The sequence below is a fragment of the Cetorhinus maximus genome, chromosome 34 (assembly GCF_964194155.1).
Source record: "Cetorhinus maximus chromosome 34, sCetMax3.hap1.1, whole genome shotgun sequence".
In the NCBI taxonomy this organism is placed as follows: Eukaryota; Metazoa; Chordata; class Chondrichthyes; order Lamniformes; family Cetorhinidae; genus Cetorhinus; species Cetorhinus maximus.
Genome location: NC_135912.1, coordinates 7,190,871 through 7,212,746, shown reverse-complemented (window position 1 = coordinate 7,212,746; position 21,876 = coordinate 7,190,871).

Below are 21,876 nucleotides of genomic sequence, written 5' to 3'. Positions count from 1 at the left end.
CATACTTGGATACCATGTCCTTGCTAATTGTAGATACACATTCCAAATGGCTGGATGTATTTGAGGTCAAGCTGCCAACGTCAAAGGCAAGCTATAGAGAAGCTACATCACAGTTTCAGCGTACATAGACTACATGAAATTGTCATTTCTAATAATGGCGCTGCTTTTAACAGCACAGAATGTCCGGGCTTTATGGATCTGAAAAGAATTAGACATATTAAAACAGCACCTGAACATCCCTCATCGAATAGCCTAGTGGAGAAGGCAGTACAAACTTTGAAGTCTGGTATAAAAAAAAATCTGAAAGCTCTCTGGAATCTCGTATTATATAAAAACATATGAGGAAAGATTAAGGAGGCTAGGCCTGCATTCTAGACAGTTTAAAAGAAAGAGAGGTGATCACATTGTAGATTTCTTTTATTCATTTAAGGGATGTGGGAATTCCTGGCTAGGCCAGCATTTATTGCAAATCCCTAATTTCCCTTGAGAAGGTGGTGGTGGGCTGCCCTCTTGAGCTGCTGCAGTCCATGTGGTGTCAGTACACCCACAGTGCTGTTAAGTAGGGAGTTCCCGGAATTTGACCCAGCTGCACTGAAGGAATTGCGATACATTACCAAGTCAGGATGGTGTGTGGCTTGGAGGCGAATGTCCAAATGGTGACATTGCCATGAATATGCTGCCCTTGTACATTTATATGGTAGTGGTTGTGGATTTGGAAGGTTCTGTCTAAAGATGCTTGTTGAGATTCTTGTAGATGGCACACACTGCAGCCAATGTTCAATGGCGGCACAGGGAGTGAATGTTTGTGGAAGGGGTGCCAATCAAACAGGCTGCTTTATCCTGGATGATGACAAGCTTCTTGAGTGTTGTTGGAGCTGCAATCATCCAGGCAAGTGGAGAGTATTCTATCACAGTACTGATTTATGCCTTGTAGAAGATTGACAGGCTTTGGGGAGTCAGGAGGTGATTTACTTGTCACAAGATTCCTAGTCCCTGACATGCTCTTGTAGATATAGTATTTATGGGGCTAGTCCAGTTCAGTTTCTGGTCAATGAAAACCCCCCAGAATATTGATAGTGGGGGATTCAGCATTGGGAATGCCATTGAATGTCAAGGGATGATTATTACATTCTCTCTTGTTGGAGATGGTCATTGCCTGGCATTTGTGTGGTGAAAATGTTACTTGCCACTTGTCAGTCCAAGCCTGGGTATTGTCCAGTTCTTGTTACATTTGGACACGGACTGCGTCAGTATCTGTGGAGTCATGCTGAATGGTGCTGAACATTGTGCAATCATCAGTGATTATCCACACTTCTGACCTTATGATGGAAGGAAGGTCCTTGATGCAGCAGCTGAAGATGGTTGTGCCAAGGACACTGCACTGAGGAGCTCCTGCAATAATGCGCTGGAACTGAGATGATTGACCTCCACCAACCACAGCCATCATCCATTGGGCTAGGTAAAACTCCAAAGAGAAGGAGAGAAGGAGGAAGAACGAAAGGTGCAAGAGATGGAGCAGAAGAGTATTAAGAAGTGGGAGAGAATGAGGATAAAAGGGAGAGAAGGAGAACAACTAGAAGAAGAGGGAGAGAATAAGAAGAAGAGATGGAGAAGAAAAGGCGGAAGAGAGGGAAGAAGAGGGAGAAGAGGAAGAGAGAATAGAAAGAAGAAAAAAAGAGGGAGGAAGGAGAAAGAAGACAAAGCAGAATAGGAAGAGGAGAATAAGTTGAAGATGGAGAGAATGTGAATAAAAAGAGATACAGAATGAAGTGGGAGAGGAAGAATAGAAGATGAGGATGGAGGATAGGAAGAAAAGGAGAAAGAGAAGGAGAGGGAGAAGACGAGGGATGAGAGGGAGATGAGGGACAAGAAGAATATGAGGAATGTGCAGAAAAATCAGAAGAGGGAGAGATGAAACTAGAAGGGGGAGAAAGTAAGGAAAGGCAGTGAAGAAGGAGATGGAAACCAAGGAAAAGAGGGTGAGAAGGTGAAGAAAAAGAGGGAGAGAAGGAAGAAGAAGGAGAAGAAGGGGAAGTAGATCAAGAGGGAGAGAAGGAAGAAAAGGCAGAGGATGAAGAAGAATGAGAGAGAGGAAGGACGAAGAAGGAGGAGGAGAGGGAGAGGAAGAAGAATCTCTTTGTATTACAGAGAGATGGAAATGAACAAATGTGTTACGTAATCATTGAGAGAAGTCACAAAACAGCAATAGGCACAATGTGAGACAGGGGTGGGCAAACCTAATGGGGGTGAGACTGGGAAAGGTGAGTGATATGGGAAGTGCACGTGTGGGAAAGAGAGGCCATGAAATAATACATTCCCAATTGCAAATGGGAAAAGCAAGTTGTATTATTAAGTTACCTTTATAACTGCCTTTACCTTCTTGTGCTTGTGAATAAGATGAGAATATATAATTTCTACCTTTAGCTCCTGTTCCCAACTGTGACAACCATCTGATTTTTCTATGAAATGTCTCTGACCCCATGGGTTTGAAACTTAAAAAAAAGCAGATTGTGCCAACACCTTATTTGTTTAGCAATCTTTAAGTAATGTCACCAGGGATACAATCAGGTAGAATGATTAGGGATTGACTATGGTATAAATAAAGCACAACCTTATCTTCGTATCTCAATACTACGGTTGGAGCGATTGCTGCCACCACTTTGGCACAGAAGATGCACGGGAGATCAGTGCATCACATAGAGGCCATATACTACCCGGCTCTTGCGGCAATTGCTGTACCTAGTAAGTGAATTTCAGAAGGTGGTGTATCGAATGCTGTGTGGTGAAATTTGCATACCATGCCTTGTAAATACAGAACGATATTCTTCAAAGTGTTATCTCGTACCTAGTTAGAAATATCAATACTTGTCTGATTGGTGAAAGGAAATGAGACAGGGAGACATCTCCACACCAGACTTTTGATCTTCCTATGATCTATTTTTCATCCTCCTTCAATGATTTGTGTATCCTTCTCTGCTGATCCTTGCATCCTGCTCTGAAGAAGAGTCAGATGGTCTTGTAACATTAACTCTGTTTGTCTCTCCACAGATGCTGCCACAGCTGCTGACATTATTCCAGCATTTTATGGTTTTATTTGAATCCTGAGTGTTGCCTGCTCTCTTGCCCCTCCTATCTTTGATGTTCACCTGAATTCTGCACTGTTTATTATTGATATTTATTTCTCTTTTATCTTATCCTCTCTCCTTGCTCCTTTAATGTGTAGTATTTACTTCTCCCAACGTAAGTTATAGATCCATTAATTTGGGCAGTTTTCAATGACAAATTCACTCAAATTCAACAATGTTTGTAAATAATCCAAATAAATATAATCTTAGTTCTTTTGGGACTATTAACCTACTATTAACCTATTACTATTAGCCAACTGCTATTAGCCAAATACTATTAAGTGACTGCTACTAACCTACTGCTTTTTACCTACTGCGATTAATGTACCAATATTCCTCTGCTACTATTAACCTGCTACTATTAACCTACTAGGTAATACAAAAACTCTATGAATAATAAAATCAAAGGAGTGATTTATTTCAAAAAGAAAAGCCCTTTACTTTAAAAAATAAGAGAAAACAAATCAAATGATAAATACTTCTTTGCCGGCACAGAGCTTGAGTATTGCTGAAAAAAGAGACAGTTTATGTCTTAGCTTTTGCCTTGGACTCATCAGGACAATAATCAAGAAAATGCAAATGTCAGGAGAAAGTTTTATCTAAATAAATATGAATAAAATATTACTAAGTATGAATACATACTAATCTAATAATAAATATAAATAAAACAACATATAAATATGATGTTTCCCCTGACATGGGTATTTTCTTGTGAATTGTCCTGATGAGTGCAAGACAAAAAGCTTTTACAAAAAATGTCACACTTTTCAGCAATAAATCAAATTATATTGATCAGAACAGGACAAACTGTTACGATTTTCGAAAGTTGATCAGGTTTAAGAAAGTGCAACATTCTTGCAATCCTCCTCAATATTTCTGAAAAGAATCTTGTCTTGGGGTCCGACAGTAAATGGATAACAGTGAACCGTGCTGATCCAAGGGTGTGTATCTATCTCAGGGGCCCGTATCCCACAGAGGTGAGAAGGCTGTAATTCAGTAATTGGTCAAATTAGTTATCAGAGATTATTTTTTGACTTTTCAGACATTTGCATGAATGACCTGATAGTGGAATAACAGATTTGTTCGGTGTGTACCCTTTGAATTGGTTTGTACACATGACTTTTTCTCATTGCATAAACATTGCATAAGTTTCTCGTTTCAAACTTGTTTTAATCAAGACTCAGAAGATCACCTGCTGACCATTTATCTAATCACAAATGAGTCAGGTTTCTTCCTGTCAATTTTTTGATGCAGATTTCAAAGTTGAAAACTTAGCTTTATAATGAAAGAAAGTTTTAGGAGGATTTGTTGATCACAGTGAACTTAATAATCTTTATTGTTATGTGTTCATCTCAAAATGGTTCTTTAGCCTTATCAGCTAAATCAGTGAGCTATGGAACGTAATGAACCTGGAAATTTTAACTCTTTACCATAGATTAGGCTTTTAAGATGATTTACACCATATCATTTTTGTCATTATTGTCATCTTTTCATAGTCCCCATATCGTTCTTCCCTTTATCTTTGTGGTTGCTTTGTTCCCTTGTTCCTTTACTCTGCAGCACCTATTTATTTTTGCAATCTTGAAATTCAAAGGGCCTGTAGAATCTCAGTGTGTTTAAAATAAAGTCTTCAGCTCCATGAGGAATCATTGGCCTCTGGCATGTCAACAGAGCCCAATGATATGTGCCGCACCTTAGAAGGCTCAATTCAAATCTGTTTCCACTACTATTTCAGACAGTATATGTTCCTTTACCATTCTTCTCTATTCTCCACAGTGAACTTGGTGGCAATTGTGATCCTTTCCCGTGGACAGTGTGGTCTCTCCAAATGTATCACTTCTTACATGGTGTCTATGGCGACGGCTGATCTCATGGTGATTGTCTGTAATGTAATATTGTATCGGATTGCTGGTCATTATTGGTGGAATTATTTCCTGTTGTACCATCCTGTATGCAAATTCGTTCTCTTCCTGGCTCCTACTGCCATAGACTGTTCTGTTTGGTTAACAGTGGCATTTACCTTTGACCGCTTTGTAGCAATTTGCTGCCAAAAGCTGAAAACACAATATTGCAAAGAGAAAATCGCAGCTGTGGTAATAGTGACTTTGTGTGTGTTGTTCTGTTTAAAGAACATTCCCTGGGCATTTCTGTATGTTCCTTACATCATAGTCAACAATATTCCGCGGGGTTGCCTTTTATCATCAAACTTTTACACTGTACCCACGTGGATGGCATTTTCCTGGTTTGAGCAGTTGCTCACCCCATTTATTCCATTCTGTTTAATTTTATTGTTTAACGCTCTCACTGTCAGGCGTATTTTAGTTGCCAGTCGAGCCCGAAGAAACCTCAGAAACAACAGCAATTTTGAGACTGACGAGGACCTGGAGATAAAGAACCGCAGAAGGTCCATCGTTTTACTTTTTACCATATCCGGCAGTTTTATCCTGCTCTGGATGACAGAGGTCGTATATTTCATATTTTATCGGTTTATATCCAACTTCAACATCAGATCTGTATTCAGCCCATATCAGAAATTCGAACAAGCGGGAATTATGCTGCAGCTTCTCAGTTCCTGTAACAACACGGCCATTTACACAGTGACCCAGAGAAAGTTCAGAGAGGAGCTGCTCAAACCTCTCAAATATTTGCTTACCCCAATTTATAAATTAATTGAATTATGCAAGAGGCAGGTCTAACTTTCCCAGCAACTTCATGTCACGATGATTCCCCTTATTACCCAACTGACTGAGCAATAGGTGTACTGCACTATATGTCAATACAGCTTGTTTCCTGTTTAGGGATGATATTTATTCTATTATTATTAGGAACATAGGAGCAGGATTAATCCATTCGTCCTTCTCCGCTGTTTAACTAGATCATGGCTGATCTTCCACTTCAATGCCTTATCTCCATATTCCTTGATCTCATTGCTATCTAGACTGAGCCTTCACAGCCCTCTGGGTAGCCAATGCTGGCACCCACCCGAAATTATGGAAAATTGCCTAAATTGTGTCCCTGTACGCAAAAAAGCAGATCAAATCGAACCCGGCTAATTACCAACCCCTCAGCTTGCTCTCGATCATCAGTAGAGTGTTGGAATTGGTCATCAACAGTGCTAACAAGCAGCACTTGCTTAACAATAACCTGATCAATGAGGCTCAGTTTGGTTTACACCAGGGTCACTCAGCTGCTGACTTCAATATAGCCTTGGTTCAAACAAGGACACAGATGCTGAACTCTGGATGTGAGGTGAGAGTGACTGCCCTTGACATCAAGGCAGCATTTTACTAAGTGTGGCTTTAAGGAACCTGAGCAAAACAGGAATCAATGGAAATCAGGGGGAAAACTGTCTGCTGGTTGGAATCTTACCAGGCACAAAGGAAGATGGCGGTGGCTGTTGGAGGTCAATAATCCCATTTCCAGCACATTATTGCAGGAGTTCCTCAGGGTAGTGTCCTTGGCCAAAACATCTTCAGCTGCTGCATCAATGACCTTCCTTCCATCATAAGGTCAGAAGTGGGGATGTTCGCTGATGATTGCACAATGTTCAACACCATTCACGACTCCTCAGATACTGAAGCAGTTTGTGTCCAAATGCAGCAAGTCCTGGACAATATTCAGGCGTGGGCTGACAAATGACAAGTAACATATGCACCACACAAGTGCCAGGCAATGACCATCTCCAACAAGAGAGAATCTAACAATCACCCCTTGACATTCAATGGCATTACCAATGTTGAATCCCCCACTATCAACATTCTGGGGGGTGAACATTGACCAGACACTGAACTGTACTAGCCTCATAAATACTATATCTACAAGACCATGTCGGAGGCGAGGAATCTTGTGACAAGTAACTCACCTCCTGACTCCCCAAAGCCGGTCAATCATCTTCAAGGCACAAATCAGTAGTGTGATAGAATGCTCACCATTTGCCGGATGAGTGCAGCTTCAACAACACTCAAGATGCTTGACATCATCCAGGACAAAGCTGCCCGTTTGCTTAGCACCCCTTCCACAAACATTCAGTCCCTCAGCCTCCTTCAAACATTTGCTGCAGTGTGCACCATCTACAAGAGGCACTGCAAAATCTCATCAAATATCTTTAGACAGAACCTTCCAAACCCACGACCACCACCATCTAAAAGAACAAGGGCAGCATATACATGAGAACACCAACATCTGGCAATTCTCCTCCAAACCACACATCATCCTGACTTGGAAATATATCGCCATTCCTTCAGTGTAGCTGGGTCAAAATCCTGGAACTCCCTACATAACAGCACTGTGAGTGTACCTACACCACATGGACTGCAGCAGTTCAAGAAGGCAGCTCTCCACCACCCTCTCAAGGGAAATTCGGGATGGGCAATAAATGCTGGCCTCGTCAGAAATGCCCACATCCCTTAAATGAATTTTTAAAGATCTGCAATATGATCACCTCTCTTTCTCCTAAAGTGTAGAGAATTTCCCATATATTATTCTATTATAGTATTCAATAATTACTTTCTATCCAGCATAAATATGGTTTTTTCCATCTGCCACTTGTTAGTGAAATCCCCAAGTATCCATTTCCATTTTATTCATTCAGGATCTCGATGGGCCCTTGTTCTCGGCTTCGGCAGATTTCTGTGCCACTTTTGTGACCAGAATCCTAGTCTAAATTCTTAAACACTGATTATTATGTCAAAATTTGAAGGAAAAATAGCAGGGGACAAGGAAATGTATCCCATCTTTAGTAATTATGGTTTTGTTAAATATTGGGCTGTACTTTTAAGAATAGTCCAACATTCAACAAAACCATAATTACTGCCCTGTCTTACACTTTCCAGATCTTGTACTTTAGTGATGTCGATCGCTGTAATTTTAAAAGTATGCCATCGGGCATCATCGCGATGTGTCATGGGCTTTCCATTAAATGCTCCATCCGAGCAACCTTTCCATAAGTAGTCACTTAGTAGTATGGAATGTGAGTATCACTGAACAAAGAGGCATGTCAAAGCCTTCAATTTTGCACTTATCAGAACAATTTGAATGAACACCAAATGTAAAGGGAACAACAATTTATACAGCATGAGAAGAGAGCCGTGCATTCTCCATGGCAACACCTCCACCAATCAGAGTCCACTTGCCTACCAGTCAACATTCCCTTCTCATGCCGAATAAATTGTAGTTTCCTTTACTGTTAGTATTCTTGCAAATTGTCCTCATGAGTGCAAGATGAAAAACTTCGACAACATATATCTTATTACGGCAATAATCAAATTTACTTCGTCCTGACTTACTTTTTGAAAACTGGCTGGTCTCAATTTAACGCAAATTTAAAATTTCTGAATGTCTGTGTGCCTTAATTAATTAATTTTTCATTTATCCCCTTAAAATTGATTGATGAGTTAAACACCATGTGAGTACCACATGTGCAGTTACTGTTAGCATCTCGAGGAACTCAGCTCATTGCTTTTGAGCTGCATTTCGAACTGGAGACACTGCGGCGCTTCCGGTAGGTGGGGAGTTCCCTGGCTGCTTTGGGAGAGATGGCGGCGAAGTGCCAATGTCACTGGGCTAGTAACCCCAAGGCCCAGGGTAATAACCTGGTGACATGGGTTCAAGTCCCACCAGGGCAGTAGCTGGGATCTAAATTCAATTCATAAATTGAGTCTCGGTGCCGGTAACAATGAAATTACCATCGATTGCTGTTGTAAAAGCCCATCTGGTTCATTAAGGAAGTCTTCCACCCTTACCTGGTCTGTCCTACAGGTGACTCCAGACCCACAGCAATGTGGTTGATACTTAACTGCCCTCTGAAATGGCTGAGCAAGCCACTCAGTTCAAGGGCAGTTAGGGATGGGTAACAAATAATGGTCTCCCCAGTGACACCCACATCGCATGAAAGAATGAAGAAACGATATTTCAGGAAATTTGGTAACTACATTGTGTTAACAAGGCCTTTGCACTTTTGTTTGATGTACTGACATATCTCCTCAAAGAACTAAGAAGCATGCTCAATATGTGAACTGTTTAGAATTGGTTTTATCAATATTTGGTTTCACTTGTAAGACTCGATTGTGCAAATACAAACCGTAAAAGTGACTTTTAGGTGTTTGTTTTTATTTCTGTTTGCAATGGGAGTAAAAAGTACCCTGACCATAAGGAATATGGAATTTCCTCCACTTCCAAAGATGTTGAGGCCGCCACAAATTCAAATGTCAAATGTCACTCCTACCCTCAGCACCTTCCTTTTTATTCTGAGGAAAAGCTTTCTGGGAATTTCCACCCACTCCTTCTCTTCCCTGACTACCCACCTTCTTCTCAACTTCCCACTTTCTATCCTTTTCTGATTTGAAAGGTTGACAGGAAAAAGGGTTGGATCTATAAACTAACTCATAATCGTCAGCTCTCTCTGCTGCTTGTCTTACCATTTGAACCCTCTGTTCATCCACATGAGTTCTCACCACTGAAGGAATTGAATGCTTAAATTATTCCAAAAGAATTACTTCTCCATGAGTTGTTTATGTTGTCTCTATGTTTAACATCCATATCCACCAGTCAAAATTACTTTGTTTTACCCTCTCAAACACAATATAAGTTTTCCAAGATGTTTTATCATTTTCTTAAATTTATGCCTCAGGAACCAACTCATGTGCACTCAAAATAGCCTTTTTTACCACATCATAATTCACTGACAGTGAAGCATAAACTTCATGTTCTCTACCCACCAGCCTGGATTGTAACAACAATATCCAGTTTTCCTGTGGCCATTTCATCTGTTTAACTAACTTCCCAAATGAAATAAAGAATGCTTCAACATCTCTTTCCTCAAACTTTGAAAATGCTTCTACAAATTTAAACATCTCCCCACTGGGTTTTAAGTGAAATGTTTTTTTCATTATCAGAACTTTCCTCAGGATCTGAGGTCTCTTTTTTAACTTCCAGCTTTTTAAGATGACATTCTCTGTCTCTTTCCTTAATTCTCTCTTCCATTGCTAACTATTCCCACTGGAGATTCATATTTTTGCATTTCCATTTCTATTTGAAATAATCTCTCTTTTTCCCTTTCTTTTTCTGCTGCCCCTAGTTCCAGTTTTTTTTTCACTTACAATCATTTTCCCTTTTCGTTTGGCTCCAATTCAATTTCTCTCAGCTCCTTTGCTTATTCAAATTCAAGCATCATCATTTCCAACTGAAGTCTCACTCCCTCCAGCTGTGAATCATTCATGTCAGGTATCGCTTCCAACTTTAAATGCTGTGCTGTACCTTCAATTATATCTGCTTTCTTAGCACCTTCAGGTAACCTCAATTGTAACTTATCTGTCAATTCCAGTAACGTAACATCAAGGTAGAGCTTCATGAACAGTGTTGTTCCATTACAATCAACCCCATCTGAAGCCCGCGTCGCCTTGTGGAAAGACCGGCTCACCAGTCTCGAACAACCCCCAGCGATGGAAATTCTACCGGATGAAAGCCTTCACCCAGGAGCTAATTGCAACTGGGCAACCTGGAAATGCCTTAACAGACTGAGGACTGGTGTAGGTCATTCAAAGGTGTCACTAAACAAATGGGGATATGCAAGCAGCCCGGCAACTTGTGAATGTGGAACTGAATCACAGACTATGCAACATCTCCCGTAATGCCTATCGCTAGAGGAACCCTACACTGTTGCAGATCTTGTCAAATTCAACAACAAGGCACAAAAATGTGTCCAGTTCTGGCGGGGCCATGTGTAGACCGTCCGTGGACACGATAAGCTGAAGAAGTAACGTAACTTTAATTAACTTTTGTAAACCGACCGAAGTTAGAACTTCAACTTCCAGAAAAGCCTGAGCAACAGCCAAAGCCAAATTGCAGTCTCACCTCTTCAAAAAATCCTCACCCCAAATCTCGAATTCAACGCGCTTCTCATACTTGTAACCTTAAGATTCACCAACTGCAAAAAAAAATTCAAGCAAATATATCCCGCAAAGCGCCCCCAAATATGTTAAGGCACAGTCAATCTTAAATGCTGACCTGTTCAAATCCCAGAGGGATACACTTGAAACAACTGTGACAAGTCATTTTCAATTTGTATAAATTTCAAGATGTGTGCCCTGAATTCTGTTGCAATATGACCAGCAAGTCTTATAGCTGTGTATGAAACAAGATAAAACACTTGTTAATAAGAGAAGTGATTTTGAATGCTTACATGGATCTACAAATTACTAACATGATTACTTCTAAATCCCCTAATCAATCTAACTCCCAGTTACACTGTGGTTAAGGCAATAGTAAGCCACATAGAGTTTAAAAGACCCCTGCAAAGAAACATGATGCCCTGAACAAGTCGAATTCAAAGTGAGTTCTCTTAACTTCATTCCTTTGAGGACAGCAGCTCGAGGCATCGATGCTGAAGGCTTTTCACACGCTTCTACGATCTTAAAGATGCCACCCCTTACAAACAGTCCTCTCTCACTTATACATATCTTCCTCTTTGAATGCAAATACCCATTGTTTCACTATGTCTTTGGAATTTATCTCCCTGATAATAAAACCCTCTCATTGCACTAACTTTTACCAGTAATCATTGGGAAAAATAAACACACTGTTTCTAAACATCTCCAGGCGAGGTGACACATTTCACCCCTCATTTGACTTCAATATAGGCTGGTTTATTTCAAAGTACAAATCTCATTTTACACCTCACATTATAAACTTCCCAAGCTGTACACTCACCATCTGTGACCATGAACAGGGGTTCAATTTCCCACACCCACCCCCAAACCCCCCTTCCCTGGTGATGTGTTGTTCTTCAGACCTAGTGGCACAAAGTCACAAAAAAGGAATCAAACCGGACGGACCACCCGGCATTGACCTAGGCACCAGAAACAACAATGGCAATCGCGGCCCAGCTGACACTGAAAAGTCCTCCCTACTAACATCTAGTGGCTAGTGCCAAAATTAAGAGAGTTGTCTCACAGACTAGTCAAGCAGCAGCCTCACATCGTCATCCTCACGGAATCATACCTTACAGATAATGTCCCAGACAGCACCATCACCATCCCTGGGTATTTCTTGTCCCAATGGCGGGACGTGCCCAGCAGGGGTGGGGGAACAGTGGTACACAGTTTGCAGGGAGTTGCCCTGGGAGCCCTCCATTGACTTCGGACCCCATGAAGTCTCAGAACATCAGGTCAAACATGGGCAAGGAAACATGGGCTGATTACCACATACCGCCCTCCCTCAGCTGATGAATCAGTGCTCCTTCGTGTTGAACATCACTTGGAGGAAGTACTAAGGGTGGCAAGGGCACAGAAATGTGCTCTGTAATGTATGCTGCCAAGGCCAGTCTTGGTGATGGATATTGAAGTCCCCCACCCTTCAGCCTACTCTCAATAATCAGTAAAGTAATGGAAGGGGTCAACAACAGTGCTATCAAGCGGAACTGAAATAGTGATGGCCTTCTCACTTACACCCAGTTTGGATTCCGCCAGGAACACTTTGCTCCTGACCTCATTACAGCCTTGATGCACACATGGACAAAAGAGCTGAACTCATGAGGTGACGTGAGAGAGACTGTCCTTGACATCAAGGCTGCATTTGACCGAGTGAGGCATCAAGGAGCCCTAGCAAAACTGGAAGCAATGGGAATCAGGAGGAAAACTCGCCGCTGGTTGGAGTCATACCTAGCATAAAGGAAGATTGTGGTGGTTGTTGGGGGTCAATCATCTCAGTTCCAGGGCATCTCTGCCGGGGTTCCTCAGGATAATGTCATCGGCCCTACCATCTTCAGCTGTTTCATCAATGACCTTCCTTCCATTGTAAGTTCAGAAGTGGGGATGTCCACTGATGATTGCACAACGTTCAGCACCATTCGCGATTCCTCAGATACTGAAGCAGTCCATGTCCAAATGAGGCAAATCCTGGACAATATCCAGGCTTGGGCTGACAAGTGGCAAATAATGTTCGTGCCACACAAGCACCAGACAATGACACAAGGGGGTATCCAACCATCGCCCTGTCATGTTCAATGACATTACCATCAATGATACCCCCACTATCAACATCCTGGGAGTTACCATTGACCAGAAATTGAACTGGACTAGCCTTTTGATTACTGCGGTTACAAGAGCAGGTCAGAGGCAAGGGATTGCGTGATGAGCAACTCACCTCCTGATTCCCCCAAAGTCTGTCCACCATCAACAAGGCACAAGTCAGTAGTCTGATGGATAAGTGCTGCTCCAGAATCTGCTCAAGAAGCTTGACACCATCCTGGACAAAGCTGGCCGTTTGAGTGGCACCACATCCACAAACATTCACTCCATCCACCACCAACGCACAGTAGCAGCAGTGTGTACCATCTACAAGATGCACTGCAGGAATTCACCAAGGCTCCTTCGACAGCTCCTTCCAAACCCACGACCACTACCATCTAGACGGATAAACAGATAGATGGGAACACCACCACCTTGAATTTCCCCTCTAAGTCACTCGCCATTGTGTCTTGGGAAGATGTCGCCGTTCCTTCACAGTCGCTGGGTCAAAATAATGGAACTCCTTTCCTCACAGCATTGTGGTTGGACCTACACCACATGGACTGCAGCAGTGCAAGCAGGCAGCTCACCACCACCTTCCCAAGGGCAACTAGGGGTGGGTAAGAAATGTTGGCCCAGCCAGCTACGCCCACACCCTGTGAATGAACTTTTAAAAGTATGACAAGTAGAAATCTGCAATGACTCGATGGAGCAGACAAGTTTCAACAGGAAACAGCTGAACTTTATGACAGAGAGATTTTCAGGTGCTGCACCATCGATCAGGAATCTTGTCAGGAAGCCCCACCCCCCAGATTACCTCCGCTTAGGGCTCACTGGTCGGAGCCTTAACAGAATATCACATGACCACTGATAGACAGCACGAGGGGCTATAAACTCAGTTACCACATTCCCTCCCAATTTAGTTTTTTGCCATTTCTATTAACGGGGAAACACAAGAACATCCAACAACATACACATATATACATTTGCAGGTAATTAAAGGCCAAGTCTCTGAAGTGCTCCCCTTATACAGAGTGGCGTAGCTCTCCAACTTGAGATTCCTCAACAGGATCAACAGGATCTGGAATTGCTGCATGAGACACATCATTGGAATGTGGCAGTTCAGGGTTTGGCAACACAACAGAGACATTGGGCATGTTTTTTCTGGATCGATTGGTCACCTCACGAATTGAATGTGCCAGATTTACTGTGTATGACGTGGTTCAATTTTTCATTACAATGATTCCGCTCTACCTTCCCCTGTAAATTTGGAAACACCAGGTGTAACCATTTACGTAAGCAGCGTTTCATCAATAATTTAGACGATGTTGAACCCATAGTCGAATGTGGTGTTGTACAATAACAGAAAATGAGAGCCGGAAAGTCGAGATCCCAGTCTGCCTTCCGATGGTTGTTTTATGCCCGACTTAGAAGCTGGTACTGCCCTCTCCGCTTGGTCATTCGAAGAGGGAGAGTAAGGGGCTGTTTTAATATGTCGAATTCCATTCAGATCCATAAAGTTCTGAAACTCTGTGCTGGTAAAAGCGGTGACATTACCTGAAACAACAATTTCAGGTAGGCCATGTACGCTGAAACTGTGACGTAGCTTCTCAATAGCTTGCCTTTGACGTTGGCAGCTTGACCTCAAATACTTCCATCCATGTAGAATGTGCATCTACAATTAGCAAGAACATGGTATCCAAGTATGGTCCTACGTAATCGATGTGTGATCAAACCCAGGGTGGACCAGGACACTCCCATGGATGTAGGGAAGCCGGAACAGGCTACTTCTGTTGTTGCTGACAGTGGAGACAGTGCTTGACCAAGTTTTCAATATCTCCATCAATGCCCAGCCACCAGCAATAGCTTCACACCAACAATTTCATTTTTGATGTGCCCAGATGGGCACTATGGAGTTCTGTCAAGAGCGGCTCTCTGCCTTGTGGTGGGACCACCGGTCTTGACCCCCACAAAAAAATCCCAACTTGGCAGCTCAGTTCCTTCTGCCTGACATGGATTGGTGTCAATTCTTCAGAAAGAGGCACGTTTGGCCATCCTTTTAAGGCAAGGTCTCTGACATTCGATAATGTTGGATCTCTGTTCACCAGATTTCTAATTTGTTTCACACACACAGGCGAAGAACCTAAGTAGTTCAATTATAGCATTAATCCCTGCAAGAATGAGAGTATTTCTTATTCATTTTCGGGATGTGGGCGTCACTGGCTGGGCCAGCATTTATTGCCCATTCATACCTGCCCTTGAGAAGGTGGTGGTGAGATGCCTTCTTGCACCACTGCAGTCCATGTGGTGTAGGTACACCCACAGAGCTGTTAGAGAGGGAGTTGCAGGATTTTGACCCATCCACAGTGGATGAACAGTGATATATTTCCAAGTAAGGATGGTGAGCGGCTGGAGGGGACCTTCCAGGTGGTGGTGTTCCCTTGTGTCTGCTGCCCTTGTCTTTCTACATGGCATTGGCTGTGGGTTTAGAAGGTGCTGTTGAAGGAGCCTTGGTGAGCTCCTGCAGTGCATCTTGTACATGGTGCACAGAGCTGCTACTGAGCAAACATTTTTCCTTCTGATTCTACTGCTTCCTCTGGTCAGTTCACTTTCATTTTTAAAGGCAGCACTATTATCTCAGCTATGTTCATTTCCCCAGTTCTATGGGAAACTCTAACCCCAGCTTATCTCCCAATTCAATTCACTGACTCAAAAGTGAAAATCGCGGACTAGCCCCTACTTTGTTATGATCCCATCTGTCAAGTCAGATCAAAGGGTGGAACCTGGCTTGATAGATCCTAACTTTTACATTTTTGGTAAGAAACATGGAGGTCGGCTACTGAACAAAATCACAGGAGCCAATTGGTGAAATATAATGAAAGAATAAAACATTTATTAAACAAAACATGTTGAACTGTATTACAATACTCCTTCAGCCACAAATATACCTTTACAAATATATGCACATTCGTAAGGATAACATAAGTTACAAAAGCTATCTTTCACTTTCATGTTCACTGTAAGTACACAGTCCATGTAGACCAGTAGGAAACCTGTTTTCAGACACACCAAACTCTGAAACCATGTGACAGATGCCACCCCAAACTGATGCTATGGGTCTCTCATCAACTCTACCTGATGCTTGTCACACCTGTGTCCAACTGGTCTCACTGATCCCCGTCCTTCACTTGAGGGTTTTCACTCTCCACTCTCGAACAGCCCACTTTTCAATCTTCTCCCAAGTGACGCTGTCACTCGGGCCCCTTCCACAAGGGTCCACCTCCAGGATTTGGAACTCTCCTTCCTCTCCCCTGGATCGCCATCTACATTCAATCTTTGCCTTCCATGCACTCTCTCTGAGATAATCAGCCACGCCAAGAGCATACCACTGCTTCACATGCCCATAGTAAGGAGTCACCAACCTTTAGCTGTCTCCTTGGCTCTTCTGCTTGTTGCAAGCCTATTTTGCTTTAAGTCTGTATGTCACAGCTTCTTCCCTTTACGTTTGGAGACTTCCTCATCCCCTCACTCTTAACTTGACTTAACTGGACCTCTGGCAGTTTCCAGGTCTTTTCCTTTGACTACTATGTCTCACCCCTTTGCTTTGAGAGAGAGGGAAGAGGGTGAAGAAGAAGAATGAGAGGGAGAGAAGGATGATGAGGCAGAGGAGGAAGAGAAGGAGCACAAGAATAGTAAGAATTGGGAAAGAATGAGGATAAGAAGAGGGAGAGAAGGAGAAGAAAAAGGAGGAGAGATGGAAGAAGAGAGGGATTAGAGGGAGAAGCAGAAGAGGGAATAGAAGGAAGAAAAAGAGAGGGTGGAAGAAGATGAAGATGAAGCAGAGGAGGAAGAGGAGAATAAGATGAAGAGGGAGAGAATGCGAAGAAGAAGAGAGACAGAAAGAAGTGTGGGAGGAAGAGGAGAAGATGAAGACTGAGGATAGGAAGAAAAGGAGAGAGAGAGGGAGAAGAGGAAGAAGAAGAAGGATGAGTGGGAGATGAGGGGTAAGAAGAATATGAAAAATGTGGAGAAAATCAGAAGAGGGAGAGACGAAACTAGAAGGGGGAAAGAGTAAGTAGAAGTTAGTGAAGAAGAAGGTGGAAAATAAGAAGAAGAGGGTGAGGAGATGAAGAAAAAGATGGAGAGAAGGAAGAAGAGCTAGAAGAAGGGGAAAACATCAAGAGGGAGAGAAGGAAGAAAAGGCAGAGGAAGAAGACTGAGAGGGAGGAAGAATGAAGAAGGAGAGGGAGAAGAAGAGGAAGAAGAAACTCTTTGCATGACAGAGAGATGGAAATGAACAAATGTGTTAAGGAATAATTGAGAGAGGTCACAAAACAGGAATTGTGACACAGGAGTGGGTGAGATTGGGAAAGGTGGACGATAAGTGAAGGTCCACGTGTGGGAAAGAGAGGCCATGAAAGAAAACCTTCCCAATTGCAAATGGGAAAAGCAAGTTGTATTATTAAGTCACCTTTAGAACTGCCTTTATTTCTTGTGCTTGTGAATAAGATGAGAATATCTCATTTCTACCTGTAGATCATGTTCCCAACTGTGACAACCATCTCTTTCTTCCATGAAATGTCTCTGTCCCCATCGGTATGAAATTCAATAAAAAAGCAGATTGTGCCAACACCTTATTTGTTCAGCAATCTGTAGGTAATGTCACCAGGGATGCAATCAGGTAGCATGATTAGGGATTGACTACGGTATAAATAAAGCACCACCTTTTCATCGTTTCTCATTACTGCTGTTGGAGCGATTGCTGCCACCACTTTGGCACAGAAGATGCACGGGAGATCAGTGTATCAGATAGAGGCCATATACTACCCGGCTCTCGCGGCAATTGGTGTACCCAGTAAGTGAATTTCAGAAGGTGGTGTGTCGAATGCTGTGTGGTGCAATTTGCATACCATGCCTTGTAAATACAGAACGATATTCTTCAAAGTGTTGTCATGTATCTAGTTAGAAATATCATTGCTTGTCTGATTGGTGAAAGGAAATGACTCGCGGAGACATCTCCACAGTAGACTTGTGGTCGCCATATGCGTTTGGGAAACAATCTGTAGCACTTTTTGCCTCATTGTTTTATTTCCATTTCAAATTTCACCCGGACTTTCTGTTCTCTATTGAATTGGGTTGAACGGGCCTTCTCTCTATTCTCATTTATCCTTGAAGTTGTATTTTCCGCTGCTCACTTTAATTTTTACTCTTCTCATTGTTTCTTCTGCTTATTGTCCTCTTCCTGAAGCTCAGCTTATCATCGGTGTTCTCTTCTATCCTGCTGGTTTTCTCCCTTGCTGTTCTGTTCTGTTTTATTTAGGCTTGTTGTTGTTTACCCTCCCACACCCTTTTTCACCCGTGTCTTTGGTATTTGTCTTCCTCCTTCAGTCATTGGTGTATCCTTCTCTGCTGTTGAAGAAGACACAAACGTTCTTGAAACGTTAACTGTGTTTCTCTCTCCACAGATGCTGTCAGAGCTGCTGAGTTTTTCCAGCATTCTCTGTTTATATTTGAATCCTGTGAATTGTTCTCTTTCTTGCCCCTCCTATCTTTGATGTTCTCCTGAATTCAGCACTATTTATAACTGATCTTTATTTCTATTTCACCTTATCCTCTCTCCTGGCTCCTTTAATTTCTAGTATTTACCTCTCCCGTCGTAAGTTATAGATACATTAAATTTATTCAATGACAAATTTACTCAAATTCATCAATGTCTGTAAAAATTCCAAACAAATATAATCTTGGTCCCTTTGGGACTATTAACCTACTCGTAACCTATTACTGTTAGCCAACTACTATTAAGTGCCCGCTTTTAACTTACTGCTAGTTAGCTGCTACTATTAACGTACCAATATTTATCTGTTACTATTTACCTGCTACTATTAACCTAATGGGTAATACCAAAGCTCTTTGAATAATAAAATCAAAGGAGTAATTTTTTTCAAAAAGAAAATTTATTTACTGTACAAAATAAGAGAAAACAAATCAAATTATAAATAGTTGTTTGGTAGTACAATTTGCAAGAAAATTGCTAATGTCAGGAGAAAGTTTTATCTAAATAAATATTAATAAAATAATAATCAATATGAATAAATAATTAAATAATAATAACCATCATAAGAAATATTTCAAAAATAACAAATAAATATGTTGTTTCCCCTGACGTTGTTATTTTCTTCCGAATTGTACTGATGAGTGCAAGACAAAAAACTTTGACAAAAATGTCACTCTTTTCAGCAATAAATCAAATTATATTGATCAGAACTGGACAAACTGTTAAGATTTTCGACAGTTGATCAGGATGAAGAAAGTGCAACATTCTTGCTATCCTCCTCAATAATTCTGAAAAGAATCTTGTCTTCGGGTCCGACAGTAAATGGATAACAGTGAACCGTGCTGATCCAAGGGTGTGTATCTATCTCAGGGGCCCATATCCCACACAGGTGAGAAGGCTGTAATTCAGTAATTGGTCAAATTGATTATCAGGGATTATTAATTGACTTTTCAGACATTTGCATCAATGACCTGATAAAGGAATAACAGATTTGTTTGGTGTCTACCCTTTGATCTGATTTGCACACATGACTTTTTTTCATTGTATAAACTTTGCATATGCTTTTCGTTTCAAACTTGTTTTAATCAAGACTCATAAGATCACCTGCCTGATCATTTAGCTGATAATAAATGTGTCAGGTTTCTTGCTGCCATTTTGCAATAAAGATTTCAAAGTTGAAACTTAGTTTTATAATGTAAGAAAGTTTTAAGACTATTTGTTGATTACAGTGAATATAATAATATTTATTGTTATGTGTTCATCTCAAACTGGCTCTTTAGCATTGTTAGCTAAAGTAGTGAGCTATGGAACATAATGAAGCTGGAAATTTAAACTCTTTAGAATAGATTAGACTTTTAAGATGATTTACACCATATCATTATTGTCATTATTGTCATCTTTTGATGGACCCATATCGATCTTCCCTTTCTCTTTGTCATTGCTATATTCCCTTTTTCCTTTACTCTGCAGCACTTGTTTATTTTATGGAATCTTGAGCTTCAAAAGGCCTGTAGAAGCTCAGTGTGATTAAAATAAAGTTTCTGCTCCATGAGGAATCATTGGCCTCTGACATGTCAACAACATCCAATGATATGTGCCGCACCTTAGAAGGCTCAATTCAAATCTGTTTCCACTACTGTTTCAGACGGTACATGTTGATTTACCATTCTTCTCGTTTCTTCACAGTGAACTTGGTGGCAATTATGATCCTTTCCCGTGGACAGTGTGGTCTCTCCAAATGTATCACTTGTTACCTGGTGTCTATGGCCACGGCCGATCTCATGGTGATTGTCTGTAATGTAATATTGTATCGGATTGCTGGTCATTATTGGTGGAATTCTTTCCTGTGGTACCATCCTGTATGCAAATTCGTTCTCTTCCTGGCTGCTACTGCCATGGACTGTTCTGTTTGGTTAACAGTGGCATTTACCTTTGACCGCTTTGTAGCAATTTGCTGCCAAAAGCTGAAAACACAATATTGCAAAGAGAAAATCGCAGCTGTGATGATATTGACTTTGTGTGTGTTGTTCTGTTTCAAGAACATTCCCTGAGCGTTTCTATATGTTCGTTACATCATAATTAACAATATTCCGCGGGGTTGCCTTTTATCAACAAACTTTTACACTGTACCCACGTGGATGGCATTTTCCTGGTTTGAGCAGTTGCTCACCCCATTTATTCCGTTCTGCTTAATTTTATTGTTTAACGCTCTCACTGTCAGGCGTATTTTAGTTGCCAGTCGAGTCCGAAGAAACCTCAGAAACAACAGCAATTTTGAGACTGACGAGGACCTGGAGATAAAGAACCGCAGAAGGTCCATCATTTTACTTTTTACTATATCTGGCAGTTTTATCCTGCTCTGGATGACAGAGGTCGTATATTTCATATTTTATCGGTTTACATCCAACTTCAACAGCAGACATTTATTCAGCCGATTACAGAATTTCGAACAAGCGGGAATTATGCTGCAGCTTCTCAGTTCCTGTAACAACACGGCCATTTACACAGTGACCCAGAGAAAGTTCAGAGAGGAGCTGCTCAAACCTCTCAAATATTTGCTTACCCCAATTTATAAATTAATGAAATTATGCAAGAGGCAGGTCTAACTTTCCCACCAACTTCATGTCACGATGATTCCCCTTATTACCCAACTGACTGTGTTCTATAGGTGAACTGCACTATATGTCAATGCCGCTATTGCCCTACCTTGGCATGATGTTAATTATATCATTCTTAGGAACATAGGAGCAGGAGCAGTCCATTCGGCCTTCTCCACCATTTCACTGGATCATGGCTGATCTTCTACTTCAATGTCTTCCTGCATTATCTCTATATCCCTTCATCTCATTTGTATCCAGATATCTATTGATCTATGACCCTTGCTTTGAACGTACTCAATGACTGAGTCTCCACAGCCATCTGGTAGACAATTCAAGCATCTACCCGGCAATGTGGAAAATTGCCTAGGTATGTCCTTTACACAAAAAAGCAGGACAAATCCAACCAGGTCAATGAGCACCCCATCGGCCTACTCTCCATCATCAGTAGAGTGACGGAATGGGGTCATCAACAGTGCTATCAAGCAGCACTTGCTAAGCAATAACCTGCTCTCTGATACTCAATTTCCACCAGGCTCAGTCAGCTCCTGACCTCATTACAGCCTTGGTTCAAACATGGACAAAGGAGCTGAACT